This window comes from Lepidochelys olivacea (genome assembly GCF_965140295.1).
Source record: "Lepidochelys olivacea isolate rLepOli2 genome assembly, chromosome: 11".
Taxonomy (NCBI): Eukaryota; Metazoa; Chordata; order Testudines; family Cheloniidae; genus Lepidochelys; species Lepidochelys olivacea.
This window is the reverse complement of record NC_140421.1, coordinates 77654601-77664215: the sequence shown is the minus strand read 5'-3', so window position 1 is coordinate 77664215 and position 9615 is coordinate 77654601.

Genomic DNA, 9615 nt, shown 5'->3' with positions numbered 1-9615 from the left:
CCTGTGGAGAGCTGGGGTACAGTGCCCTCCGATACGACTCCTCTCTGCGCCAGGGGTCGCTAGAGAGAGTGGGATGGGGCCAGCTACACCAGTCCTGCACCCGCTGTGGCTCCCCCATGCCAGGGAATCCCTGGCAGGAGAGATAGGACTGCACCAACACAGAGGGTCAGCCTGATAGTGGTACTGCTTACAGGCTTCAGTTTAGCACATGCTGAACCACTTTGCTGAATTGGGGCCCTAGCCTTTAAATATCATTTAGCTAACTCAGGGATCCAAACCAAAGTCCAGTCCCTCACTCCTAGAGATCATGCCAGCCTGGGTCTCTCCCTGCAGGGCAGGTGGTTAACCCCCGATAAAGGGCGCATGGAGCTCCTGGATATAATGGTCTGATTTGTGGACAACAGCAGTTCAATCTGATGTTTCTCAAGCTATTTCACTTTTTCAGGAAACCATTTGTGAGAAACAATCAGCCTGTGAATTGCTGACAGAGCTTGTCATAAATATAGGTCAGGTAAGTTATACCTCTGGGCTGTGTGTATTTTGGAATGCTAATAGTCAGAATTAGGATAGGACAACTGGGAGCAAATTATTGTAATTATTTCGACACACACTCCCCTGCTCAGACAGCTGTTCCCACAGCTATTTGCAGGATGCACTTGCACAGCTGTTTATTTTTTACACTAGACTAATCACAGTTGTTCAGGCTTCTCAATACCAATGGGCCAAATTCTGCGCTCAGTTACACCAGTGTCAATCAGGAGTAACTGCACCAAAGCCAGTGGAGTTGGTTTGGATTTAAGATGGTGGCTTCTGTACAGGGCAGAATTCTGCCCCAAAGGAGTCGGCTGCTCGTTCTGCACTGGAAGCAGAAACACCTGAACATGAGCTGAAAAATGAAAGCCACATCTGTCGGGCCAGATCCTTAGGTGGTGTAAAGCAGCAGAGCTCCACTGAAGTCAATGAAGTGTACCCCAGGGGAGGGTCTGGCCCTCTGACTCTCAGGGTTCGCTGCTGACTGTTCCAGATAAATAAGAAAAGATGTAACCCATTTTTACTTCTTTTCTTGGGTCCCTGAAGAACAGGGCTTCCTGCCCTTGGAGTGCCACCTTCCCTCCACGCGATGGCCGTAACTCAGCATCCACCAACCCCCATCAGGGCCAACGGTGCTCATTTCCTCCAGCACCTCGACTTTGCTAAAGTTGAATACTAGGAACTAGACCAGGGATCGGCAACCTTTGGCATGTGGCCCGCCAGAGTAAGCCCCCCGGCGGGCTGGGTCAGTTTGTTTACTTGCCGCGTCCGCAGGGTCAGCCGCTCGCGGCTTCCACTGGCCGCGGTTCGCCGTCCCAGGCCAACAGGGGCTGCAGGAAGCAGTGCAGGCCGAGGGATGTGCTGGCCACCGCTTCCCGCAGCCCCCATTGGCCTGGAGCCAGTGGGAGCCACGAGCAGCCGAACCTGCGGATGCGGCAAGTAAACAAACTGGCCCGGCCAGCCAGGGGGCTTACCCTGGCGGGCCACGTGCCAAAGGTTGCCGATCCCTGAACTAGACCGTGCTGTCCTCATGCCCACTGAGGAGACTAGGAGGACTATTTGTGGATGAAAGCATGATTCGGCATGAGCACGGCCTGCCCTGGGTTTCTCTCCTTTGGGATCGAAGGTGGAGGTAGCGCTGGAAGTGAAAGTGACTTTGCTCTCTCGGCAGGCTTCCCTTTCCTTCCCTCGCTGACTCGGCGGCCAGGGGTGAGATGTAACCAGCTGAACGAATGCTGGCCTATTCTACGAGGGAGGGGAGGGGAGGGACCTGAAAAAGAAGAAGAACAAGCAGGATAAAGCACTCAAATGTTCTCTTCTACCCTGTCACGGGGCAACTTCTTCCAGCCAATCTGGTACTGGTGCTGCAATAGTTCACCCAGCAGCACAGAAAGTCCTGCTCATGGGGAACTGTCCCAAGATGCAGCGTGGACTCCTTGCAGACAGAGAAATGTTTGGATTCTAGGGAGCGGACGTTGCTGAGCTCCTTCCCCCACCCTGAGAAATAAAAGACTCCGATAATTCTGCAGGGTGGCTGCTGTGATATTTTGGGCAAACTACGTATCATGCAAATTATGCTGATGCTGCCTTTAGTGTCCAGGCAAAATGGAGTGGCGCTCGCAAGAACAGCTTTCTGAATGGAGCTGTGAATCAACTGATTATTGGATCCCCAGGATACAGGTTCGCACTACGGTGCCACAACCAAAAAACTCTTCTCCTGGCTAACTGCAAATCGGGGGATTCTCAGCAGCAAAATATATGGCCCCACGGAGGGTAAAGGAAGACAGTTTAGACTGCAGGGAAGGGAGGAAATTGGGACCCTGGGGAATCTGTTCAGGGCCTAGGCACACAGAGACAAAAATGACACACTTTGCTAGAACTGTAAAGCCTGCAGGCAGAAGGACCTTCTGGGCTGGGCTCAAGAACCTGCGAGTTCAAGCCATTGAATTACCATGAGAGCATCACTGTTTGTCCTTTGGTTGATTTGGAAAGAGTTCTCTCTCATTTTCTTACCACAGATATGGTTTGATTTAAATGATGAACTCCATTATCTATATTTACTTTGAAACATCAAACACAGTGCGAGAACATTTTCTTGACATGGGAAACTGCTCCTGTGTCAACTATGCTAAGGGGGACATTTAAGCTTTCCATTCCTGGGCAACATTTACGTGTGGGTACACGGGATGATGTAGAACAGGGAACAGAAGCAGATGTTACAGGAAGGGTACTCATAGCAGCGAGGTGTATGGCTGGTTGGGGCAGATTCATGGCAGAGGGCTTGCAGTATCTAGCCCGAGGGCCACATCTGCGTATGGAAATTGTATGGCGGGGCATGAATGCTCACAAAACTGGGGGTTGGGGTGTGGGGGAGAGGGGGCGAGGGCTCTGGCTGGGGGTGCAGGCTCTGGGGTGGAGCCAGAAATGAGGAGTTCAGGATGTGGGAGGGGGCTCCCAGTTGAGGAAGGAGGTTGGGGTGTGGAGCGGGGTGTGGCTCTGGGGTGGGGCTGGGGATGAGGGGTTGGGGGTGCAGGAGGGTATTCCGGGCTGGGACCAAGGGGTTTGGAGGGTGGGAGGGGGATCAGGGCTAGGGCAGGGGGTTGGGGTGCAGGAGGGGGTCATGCTCCGGTTGGCAGTTACCTTAAGCAGCTCCTGGAAGCAGCAGCATGTCCCCTCTCCGGCTCCTCCGTGGAGGCACAGCCAGGGAGCTCCCATTGGCTGCAGTTTCCGGCCAATGGGAGCTGTGGAGGCGGTGCTTGGGGCGGGGGCAGCGTGTGGAGCCTCCTGGCTGCCCCTTTGTGTAGGAAATGGATGGGGGACATGCTGCCACTTCCAGGAGCCATGCGGAGCTACAGCACGTGTGGAGCGGGGCAAGCCCCCGACCCCGCTCCCCGGCTGGAGTGCCAGAGCAGGGCAAGCCCTGGACCGTGCTCCCCAGCGGGTGCTTAAGGGCCGGACTAAAACGTCTGGAGGGCCGGATCTGGCCCCCGGGCCGTAGTTTGCCCACCCCTGATCTAGCAGGTATGCTGACACCCATCCGCATGGCAGCTGTCATTCTGTACCATCGCTATTACTCTCTGTGCCTTGTATCTCTTGGGTATGAGTTATTAGAGGAGATCGTTGGGAGGGATGAGCTCAGCAGTGTACCCAGAAACGTGCTGGGGTAGACATGCTGACATCACAGGATGGCCACCACACCATCTCCTGGTGTATCCATCCTCACCTGCTACAAAGGAGGGTCAGGTGTGTGCTGCATGCTGAAGCCCGGGAGTAGGACTCCGTGTACACTGCCAATGAAAGGTGTGATGGCAGCACAGGTAGGCACACCCGGGCTGCTTTAATCTACCTAGCCCGGGTAACAATAACTGAAGCTCATGCCACGGCATCCACACTGCTATTGTTACCCGTGCTAGCCAGATGCAAGCTTGCACGGATATACCTGCCCAGGCTGTGCTGCAATCACACCATATCTTGCTGTGTAGCAGACCCCAGGGGCAGCCCCTCTTGAAGTTAGACCCTTTTCTCTCCAGGGGATACCCACATGCGGTTGGCCAGTGGCCAGCGGTTAGGGGGAGAGGGAAGAAAAGCATGCAGAGAGTGGGCAATCGATTATTTCAGATGCGACCAGCATGGCCAGTATTCACACCAGTGTCAGGGTGCCTGAAAGCATGTCCTCCAGGACAAAGCATTTGTGGCATTTGCATCATGACCCTTACTGTAATGTCAGCGCATTTGGAGTTAATAATATTGTGGCAGCCCCTAGACTGCAGAATATCAGGCAGTTCCATCAAGTGGGCCTGATCTGCACAAACGGTGACTGACTCGGCACCCTGCTCTCATGCCACTGAGCTTTCCAGCAGCCTGACTTTCCACGGGGCATGAGGTCAAGCAGAGTGGCAAGCGGTGCTAGAATTCAGAAAAGCAGGTTTGTTTCCACATGGGCAGATCTTTCTCCCTGGAGGTGCTGGTGATGAGCCCCGGCACATATGTTACGCAGGTTCGTATGCGTTCCGTGACTGTTGCATTGCTTGGAGAGGAAAAAAGGCAGTGGCCAGCAACTGTGTTTTGACATCATGTCAATCAAAGGTCAGTTTAGTGACTTGTTATTTAGTATTATTTTAGCCAAAAGCTCCGAAAGCAGAATTCCAAAGAGGAAGGTGGGGAAAACCTCGCTATAGTCTGCAGACCTGTATCTCCTGAAGGCCTGGCTGCTGGTTGGATGTGAATCTAGGAAATGAAATATTGACTGTCTAGCTGGATAGCTGCCAGATTGGGTCTCAGCACAGCAGAGAAGCTGGGACAGATGCACAGACACAGCTGACTGTTTTAGCAGGGGGACACATTAAATACAGAAATATGGGAGGACACTGAGTGTTGGGTCTGACAAAATTGAAAATCAAACTCCAAGGGCCCAATTATACAAGATGATGTGGGCTCAGAATTCCCATGGAAGCCCGGGAGAGGTAAGGACTCTGAGCACCCTGCTTCTGGGAGTTCTGTCCCAGCATACACTGGTCTGCTTTATGACTTAGAGTGGATTCTTAGGAGTCTGTCATTATTTGAGTCCTTCCAAAGTCCTGGCCTGGAACACAAGTTCTTAGCAGGATATTAGACGTGGCTCTAGACGTGTTCATTGTTGTAAATCAGAAGCGCAAAGTTTGAGTGGATTAGGATGTTACCAGAACCTGGAGATGAAGTATTGTCTCTCTTTACTAGCCACTCATTGTGCATAAAGGGTCAGACTGTAAGTCAGCGTAGCGCCACCAACTTCAGTTTCCAGTTTACATCAGGTGAGGAATCTGTTCCAATGAAACGAGGATTGTGATCAATTGTTCTTCATGTCCACCAAGGGTCGGACAAGAAGAAATTGGCTTAGTTTGCAGCAAGGCAGATTCAGGTTAGGTATTAGGGAAAACGTGCGAACTATAAGGGTAGCTAAGCACTGGAACAGGTCACCAACAGAGCTTGTGGGATTCCTGGCCTTAGAGATATTTAACAACTAACTGTTGGATAAACACCTCTCACTCTAGGGCCTCCGTCAGTGCAGGGGACTGGACTAGATATCCTCTTGGGCTCCCTTCACACCCTACATGTCTATGATTCTATATAGAGGGGGACAAAGCTGGACACTACTGAAGGGGTTTTATTTTCTCACTTAACTAAAAACAAGTTCTTGTAACTCTTTCCTTTCAATCACCGTCCAAGAGTGATCTTTTTTTTGAAGATGGTTTTACTCTGAAGTTATTGCCACCAGCGATATTGTCATTTTCTCTTGTAAAGATGTGTTTCCCAAATTTTATCCGGGATCCCAGACTCTCATGCTAGCTGGCATATGTCCTGCTTTCCCAGAACCACCATTCAATATGAGTTTCATACTGCACCTGTCCACAACATTTCTATGAAATACTTCTAATGTGCGGCGAACGGATTTAATGTTGTACTTGGATGACTGTGGCTGGAGTTTTCAAAGGAGACAAAGGGAGTTTGGTGCCCAATTCCCAGTGAAATCCGGGGGAGCGTGGGTGCCTTGGGGAGCCCTTTGAAAACCCCAGCCTGTATGTATTGTAAATGCAGAGCCCATGCCCTGCATGTTGCTTTCTGTACAACTCAAAGACCCAGGCAAGAATATAACAGGGAAAGAAATCCAAATGCAAAATCAGAAATGAGCCGTGAATCCCTCAGCACTGACTGGGCAAATGCCAATATAACATCCCCAGCTGCAAAAAATCATGCTGCATTGGAACATAACAAGGATTTTGTGTCTATTTATTTATTCTCAGTAATATTGCAGCCCTGCTTAGTTCGAGCCTGACCAGGTTTGGCCCCATCGTGCCAGGTGTTGTACAAACATGGAATGACAGTCCCCGCCCCAGTGGGCTTACAATCTAAAAGACAGACAAAGCAGGCGGCCGAGACAACCAGAAATCCTTGCACTGTCCTCCGTTGTTATTCTATAATGGAAGCCATGGACCAGACAAAACCCCACGGCAGGCATTGGAAGAGTCAGATTTCTGCATATGCCGCGGGCTCCAGGGTTTGAATGTAAGAAACACGCTGCCAGCGGGCTCCGAAGTGCAGCAGAACAACATAGGGCATATTTCAGAAGTATTAGATGAGGCTGTAAATGGCATGAGATGAAAGGCTGTGGATGAAAGTGTGCGGTAGTACAAGCCGTGACCCATCTCCCTGCATTACGTAAGATCAGAGGAGGTGTGCGGACCACGTGGGCACTTGGTGGTATTGTGGCAATACCGTTGTACATTAACGATTGTCTATCATAGGATGCCTGCACACTGAAAACTACCCTGTTGCTGATCAGATGTGCTGATGAACTGTTTCATGGACATTACGGTACCTGCTAAGACACAAGAGTTGCATCACACCATGAAAATTGTATGTTTCAGGTTAAGTACAGCAAAACCAGCGTTGTAGTATCAGGAAATTATGCTAACTGTGCAATCAGAGCAGTGCTCAGCAGACCATGGCCTAGCAATGCAGGGATGCTGCCCAGACTCTTCCCCTTCTGCAGCCCAGCTTGGCTTTTAGCCAGTAGGGCTAATAAGTACTTATAATATTGATATTTAATTTCACTCTTTCCTCCAACCTCCATAAAAAAGTTAAATTAACTACACACCTCACAAAATAAGAGCTAACCCCATGCTCCTCTTAGGATTCATAAACCTGTACCTAAGAGCTCTGAACTGAAGAGGGAAGGACCAAGTTGGTCCTGATCCTGCCATGTTTAAGAAGACCAGTTAAATGGCTCACCCTTCCTAAGGTGACTTGTTCAGCTACAGCACCTTCACAAGGCTGAGCTGTTCGCTCTGGTCTGGATCAGCTGGAATATGCCAAAGCACTTTTCACGGCTGGGAGAGGACCAGAATTCATGGGTGTCTCGTTTTTTCTGCCACTCAGGCACTCGTGCTTTACTAAACAGAATGGAGCATTATAGAGAGAATGTGAGACCGCACATTCATATCACTGACTTGTGCTCTTGAGTGGGAGCTGGCAAGTTCTTTGTATATAGCCTGCAAAACAGACCGTCCCCTGCAGGGTGTTTCTTAAGAGTGGTTGGCTAGTGTTGTTTTCTCATGGCTGGTAGCACTAATGCAACCACCCTTCAAACACATCTGGTCAATGCAACACACCAGGTAATTGAGAGCAGTGCTGGGCAGCGGAAAAGGAACGTGTGGAGCTGGGGAAGGGATCTTGGATAGGATAGGAGGAGTCGAGGCCCAGGGGAGCCCTGACACCAGAGGGGGAAGAGTGACAAGCGGAAAGGAGCTCGCAGATCTTGGGCATGGAGCAAGAAAGAAACTGGAGCTGGCCTTTTGCCCTTTCTAATGGCTCATGTTGGATGGATGAGGGGGCAGAAGACATACTCAGGGTTGTGTAGCTAGAAGCCTTTTCAAGGCCCCTCTGCAAACCCTTCCACCCTTGTGCTGGATTGCACTGCCCTCAGAGGTACAAACCTGAATGGGGTTTGGCGTGGGGAATGCCCAGATGATGTTTTCCCTTAAGTTGAGGCCAGCCCCATCTCTGCCCCTTGTTATGTCCATTTGGGTCTCCTTCTAGCCCAGAGGGAACCTACATAAACCACTTCCAGAAGAGACAAAAGCCTTGCCCATTGGCGTTTGAGACTGTGGAATAAGCTCCCTGTGCAGGCAGCAGCCCAGCCAGGTGTGAGGCTTTTGGAGGGGCCTGAGCTTCAGAACAGTGCTCTGGTGGTGGGAACCTGCTCCCCCTGGAGGAAATGACAGAAGCCGAGGAACACTTGACCCTTCCCCTAAGCACTGCTAGCTCAGATGGGTAACATCAGGGAGCAGCTTCCGAATAGTGGGAAGGGCAGAACTGCTGATGGGGAATGCAACAGTTGGGGTAGGTGAGGAGGTCTTCATGAGTCTGTGCTCAAATCAGCTGGTTCCCAGCAGGGGACCGGCTGGCAGAAATGCAAACCCAGGGAACTGTTAAAAGGAAGTCCCTCTGAATGGGGAGGGAAGGGTGTGGAGAAAGGGAGCAGGGGTCATTCTGTTCATTGCTGCCTGATGGCTCCTTTGTACCAGCCAGGCTGGTGCAAGGCAGGTAACTGGCCGTCTAGGAAACAGCCCCGCTGCCGGGGGACCCCTCTGCCAGATTTCAGATGTTGCTGCATGTCTGTGCTGCTAGTCCTGGCTTTCACTGTCCCAGTAGTGCCTCGTTACTTTGGAGCTGGGTTTGTATCTTCTGCCCCTGCTGCATCCAGGTGCCTTTCTTTCCTGCTCTTCTCTCTGGCTTTTCCCACATAAGAAGGGCTCTGGGGTTAAACTATTTTAATTTTCTGCTCTTTCAGTTTTCACACTGAACCCCACACTTGGGTGGGGCGCTACAACGGTGCTTTCCCACTGAACCTGCCCAGCTTTGTGTCTGGGCTCCTGTGTGTTATGTGGGTCTGTGCTGTGCTGTGGGCTGGAGCTTGGAGGAGAGATTGTTCTGTTTCACGTACAGCACGAACAAACAACGAGCCTGAGACTTTGCTGCTCCCCGAAGAGCCTTCTGGCCCCAAAGCCATAATTCAGGTTGTTCTGACGTACCTGGTGGATCCTCCTCTTGAGCAGTCAGTCTCTGAAGCAATGGCTTATTGTCTTTGTATGGGAGCCAAAGGGTAGGGTGCCTCTTGCTCTGTGGGGCAGGGATACGCACTCTGCAGCATAGCTGGGACATTGACATGGGGGGTGGGGCGCGGCTGCATGACAAGAGGTGCCTTCAGATGTTCATGAACACAGTGAAAAACACAGTCTGTCAGAAGCTTTTATTTAACTTTATTTTTATGAAATAAGAAAAAATAAGAGATACCTATATATGTGATTGTTCAGTGTAACAAATCATAGAATCATAGAATATCAGGGTTGGAAGGGACCCCAGAAGGTCATCTAGTCCAACCCCCTGCTCGAAGCAGGACCAATTCCCAGTTAAATCATCCCAGCCAGGGCTTTGTCAAGCCTGACCTTAAAAACCTCTAAGGAAGGAGATTCTACCACCTCCCTAGGTAACGCATTCCAGTGTTTCACCACCCTCTTAGTGAAAAAGTTTTTCCTAATATCCAAT